This window comes from Euprymna scolopes, chromosome 35 (genome assembly GCF_053919585.1).
Source record: "Euprymna scolopes isolate OS-2025 chromosome 35, ASM5391958v1, whole genome shotgun sequence".
Taxonomy (NCBI): domain Eukaryota; kingdom Metazoa; phylum Mollusca; class Cephalopoda; order Sepiida; family Sepiolidae; genus Euprymna; species Euprymna scolopes.
The window spans coordinates 27,599,484-27,605,483 of NC_136516.1; positions in this window are offsets into that span (position 1 = coordinate 27,599,484).

Here is a 6,000-nt window from a genome sequence, read left to right on the forward strand (position 1 = left end):
TACTCCTGGAGGCATACTAGGGTTGAGCCGGCAAGCAGGGAGATGTAGACAACAGGGACCATCAAACTTGGTGAGGAAGTATAGGTGAAGCCCCCCAGGGGCATGATGCACTACACAGTGGAGCAGAGGACATGTAACCGGGAATAGTACTAGCAACAACATTGCGGTAGACAGAGTACCAAGACATATTCTTGATATCAGGCCAGTGGAAAATGAAATTGTGGAAAGCGATGTGCAGCGGGAGGATGGCGAGACACCTCAAAGACCAAGTAGGTAAAGATAACCGCCGCAGTGGATGAGGGATTACGAAATGTGATCTAGAGACCAGGGAGGCATGTTGTTTAAAGTTAGCAGAAGGAAAAAAAGGAGGGGAGATCAAACGAACAGAAGTCTTACCGCACGTGTGTCGGGCGAGGTTGGGCGAGAGAGAGAGAAATCAAGATGGCGCCCATAGTTTTAAAAGGTATGCTCTGGTGGAAGTCACACGAAATCACACGGGAGACATGTATAAAAGGAGTTGACAGGTTAGGTCGGGGAGAGGTAAAGAGACGAAGGTTGGTGATCTTGAACATGGTGGTTTTTGGCTTGCAAAGACGAATTCCTTTTTCTTTTTTTTTTTTTATTTCTTTAATTTTGTTGTCCTAAACAAAGAACACTTCATCATCACTGGAAATGTCTGAAAAAAAACTGAATCACTTCAAAACAACAAAGACGAAATCACTGAGAATCGTTTTCTTATAATTTTTGAATAATATATTATAATTGAAATTTTTGTGACCGGACGTGTGCAATGTCCAACCACACCTCTCCTGAGTCGACATTGTTAAATATCAGTGACAAGTGAAGTGTATGTACAGGACGACTGGAAACAATGCCGAGATAAGTAGAGAGCTCATACAGCACCTACAATTCCCAAATGGTTACTCATCTGGTACTAACCAGGCTCGACATTGCTTAACTTCGGTAATCTGATGAGAACCGGTGTATCAACGCGATTATGCTGTATATATATTTGGCTAAATATTCCAATAGTATATGTATATCTAAATCAGTATTCCTGCCTGTTTAATGACGTCATATCATAAATACATAGATCTTATGACAACAGCATATTCTTTTCATTGTTTTGACTCAAGTATATATCCGACACAGTTAATCGACCGAGAACCACATCACTCTATATAAAAGCATATAAGATATCAACGGATACACACTGGAGAGTCAAAACAATGAAAAGAATATGTGTGAGGGCAAGAATGAAAGATTCCTTAGGTAATATTTGGTCTCTCTGCTAGTAATATATATGTGTGTGTGCATGTTGGGACGATTAATTGGAAATGGAACTTTTTGGAGTATCGGAAAAATTGTGCCTATTTTCTGATTTTAAAAATGATTCCTTGAATTATCTTTTTTACTTGATCTTGTTTCAGACAAAAGCTTCCACTTCCGGTAGTAATAATAAATATTTTTTGATTTTAAACTATCAGTAAAACTAAAGTCTATAGATTACTACCCCCCCACTCCCCCTCCCCCCACCCCCACCCACACGCAAGTGTTTTTAGATGTGGAAAAATATGTACACATCTAACACGTTTTTACGGTACTTGGTGTTTATTTATTTGCTTCCCCACTGAACAAATTAGACAGAAGGCCGTTTTTTAATGTGAGGAGGAAAAACCAGCTCCCCCAAGGGAGCACTCTGGTAGGGTCCAAAATTAGCAATTGTTTGATATGAAGGGTTTTCCCCACATTGACCAAACTAATTGACTTAAAAAGTAATTGTCCGATATGAAGGGTTGCCTCCACATCGACCAGAATTGATTATTTCCTTTTCCGCTCCTGGCCCGAAGACCAAGAACAGCGCAAAGCTAGTTAAATATTTAGAGCTTTATAAAGAATCGGAATCAGGAAAAATATTGGAATCGTCCCATCACTAATATATATATATATATATATAGTAGAGAATTAGAAGGCTATCACAATGCGAGGAATGAGATAGTCAGTGTTGTTGGAAGAAGACGAAAACAAGTGGCGATTTACAAATCAATAAGTACATACATATATGTCTATATATACATATATTTATTCAGTTGTATTAGATACAAATGTCTTACTTGTTATGTCTGTGACAATATCCATAATAATTTCAAGCAAACTACATAGCAAAATATATATATATATATATATATATATATATATATATATATATATATATGTATAGTAGTAATCCACTTTTTAGAAGCACAGAGTAAACGGAATTCAAAATATGAGGTTAGAAAGAACGACCACGTGCGTATCTGTATTTTTTTAAATAAACAGAAATTTATTTATTTAAAGTTTCAAATTTTCGGCTTATAAAGCCTTCAGGAATTTTCTTTTTAAACAATACAATATATTTTTTCTTTTTTCTTACGTGCCATGGTGTTGTTTGCTATTCCTGCATTTCATTGTCTCCATTGGGATCTTCTGATTACTCAGTTATCTCGGTTAAGATAAAAACAAAATGTAATAAGTTCTCAGATGTATCTCTTCATCATACTGTATATCGATACTCTATAGCTGACTGAGATAACTTCAGAACATTTATATCAGATATACCTCTGCATTCCATGTTTAAAATGAACGTCCTCCATAGTATCAGACCTGACGGAACGGTTAATTGTCGGTTATAGACTGATCCATACCCTCCAAGAAATTCTAGCAAAAGCCTAACAGCCAGCCATGATTCATTTTAGAATGTGCTGCTGCCATTGTGCAAAGAAACCACTTTTTCCATTGCTTTCAACGAAGAAGATGTTATGAAACTAAAGCCACCTTTAGAACTGCCAGCAACCACTAAAAGAGTAATCGTTATTTTCATGGCAGGTGCTCGTCTGAACTCCAATCCCTGGTCCCCCCTCGCCAATCTTTCACGAAAAACACCCGTCTAGCTAAATCCACTGTGAAAAATTTCCCCCACTCTATATCTATTCCTAAATCAAAACGCGGATTCCATGAACAAAGCTTCTTTCTTAGAACTGCACGCTTGTGGAACTCTGTTCCGTCTGCCTGCTTCCCTCCGGACTACAACTTGGATGTCTTCAAGTCCAATGTTAACAAATTCCTAATGAACCGCCCCCCTAATTAAACACTTCATCAAATCTCCACACTAACGTAATGTACTTGCAATAACCCTTATCCCTGAGTGGCTTCCGGGCCTTGATAAGTGGTGATTATTGTGTAAAAAAAAAAAAAAAAAAAAGAAAAGAGATTTGTATGCTCAGTACGTTAAGTTTAAAGTAGCTGAACAGCAGCTTAGTTCTCACCAGTTTTGACAAATAACAAACAGGATCCTGAACATCATCAATAGATTTGTTGTTGTTTCACAACGTTTCGGCCAACTATTCTTCTGGCCTTCGTCAGGTGGTAACCACGTTTATTTATTATCTGATCTTCCATGGTCGGGTCTGAAGACGAAGGCCAGAGCAATAGCTGGCTGAAAGGTCGTGAAACAACAACTAAGAAAAAGATGAGGATAATAGTCCACAATGAAGAATACTCATCTCAATAATGAATTCCAATTAAATCATATACACAGATGATTTTTGTTGGCATTCATATTGTGTAGTGGGAGTTTCACATTAAAAGGATGATGCTGCGTTCATATTAAAAGAGATATGATAGGGACATTCATATTGAAGAGAGACGGCGTACATATATATATAACAATTGATGAGGGAGAGACGACATTTATACATTTACAGTTCTGTGATGTTTCTTCTAACATATATTAGCAAGGAGAGAGACACATTTCTTGTAAGGGTTACATAAAGTTCATATTAAGATGATTAACACATTACCTTCAATTTGTGGAATGACGACACGAAGACAACAGTTACAAAAATCGATGGTGATTCTTTATTTCATTGGACCAGTCGAATGATGATGGCGTCAGGAATTTACATTTGTTCGACATGGTTAAACTTCTACCCCTTCGCTTCCAAAGGGGCAGCTGACCACTGACTGACTCTCCTGATCTCTGCTGACTAGCAGACTCAACTGTTCTGCCTTAACTCCTGCTGCCCGACTGCTCTAATCTGACTAATTGTAGCTCCTATATTAAGAATTCCCTTTTTGCTATGACGTCAAATGTGTGGATCCAAAATGTAACAAATTCATGTGGCTAAGCACATGTTTGTCCAAAACACACTTCTGAAAACAAAGAATTCTCAACTAACCTATTTTTTAAAATATATTTTTAATTTGTATTGTTCATTCTTTTTAGCTGACATTTTTAATTCAGTTTTCATAAAAGAACGAACAATTCTTTTTACACTATAAACAATATCTAACTATTTTATATGGAATTTAACAATAGTTAAATTCTAACATTCCACTTCTGAACCTTGCTTACAAGGTTCGAGTCTCGGCTTATCCTAATCTCATTTTCACTTATCTAATGTTCTTCTTATTTACATGGAAAGGGGGCAGCCTTTTCTTGTAACATTCGTTTCCTTGATATTGTATTGTGGCTGGGTTTCTTGGAATCGGATAATTTCAGAAAATATTGGATGTTATTCACGCACACATATATGTTCATATCTGGGCCATGCCGGGTATCGTGTTCTGATTGCTAACCTAAATGAGTGAAACAAAGTCCATTTGATTTCATATGGAAACAAAGAAACCAACCCACATTTTGATCTCTGACGTCAATGGCCAAAGAGACAATGGGAATTTAGTCACTATAAATTCATGGACTGCAAAGAAAAAGGAGAGAAAAGTGTACACAGACATGTGTGACACATTTTCCTTGTCCGTCACCTACTGCACAACACATATACCCACCCTTGTTTCATCTCTTTCACTGCTGAAGTCACAGCACTAATGTGTAAATAAACGCAGATGTTTTGATTAACTGAGTGTCCTTGTTCTTTGAAACATGACACATTTAATAAACGAGTATATATAGTTTGGAAGCACAAAAAAAAAAAAAACTGAACGCATTATACATACATTTTACACATGTGATATATAAATAACAAACTCCTTAGGTATCGTTATATAAATAACGATATAATAATATATTTATTATTTGAATTTTTTTCTAGAAAGACATCAGCACCTTACAGGATGGACCACGTAAAGGTTCTAACCATAAGTAAAAGTGTTTGAGGCAGTGTTATCAACTGTCAACATTGGTGAAAAATAAAACACAAACTCTGACAAATTCTGCAAATATTGGAAGGAGAGCAGTTGGTTCTAACGAGGGTTACCGAGGGAGTTCGGGCAAGTGTACCTCTCCAGATGGTTGGGTTCCTTAAGAGAACTTATATGTTTCGGTCTAGCAAAGATTCAATGTTGCAAGTCATTCACGTGGACGGGTAACATTTGTAAACTCCAAAAAAAAAAAAAATAATAATATTTGTAAACTCAAAAAAAAAATAAAATAAATATCTAAAAGAAGGGCACTATCTCCATATATAATATTTTGACTGCAGAAATTCCCCTCTGGACCAAAGTATTGTAGGTTTGCAACAACAGATGCCACATACAAATTCAATACATCTACCCTGATAGCCACTCTCTCATGTAGCTTATTGATCACCATTTCTGACACATTCACTCGTGATAATGAAATGCTACAATGCATCCAATGAGCAACACCATCACAATCGTCACATCTACAAAGGAAGAAGTTCCTATTTTCCTCTCTCAATATTTAGTGTCCCACCACCACCAGTTGAGACCGGATCAAATTCTATATTTTCCTATGATATTGTGCTTGCACTAGTATTAACTGGTTATTACATACATTCACACAAGATACTCTTTCCATTTTCGGATTCCAAAATAATAAATTCTTCCTTCTCGAATTCCACCCATTTTGCTTGGCTGATACCTGACTATTCACATATTCCGGAATCCACTTCTACAATAAATAAACGAATGCTCCAGAAACTATACAATATGGCGTTGCGCTCTATAGATTATAATCGTGCTAAAAAAACTAACTAAATC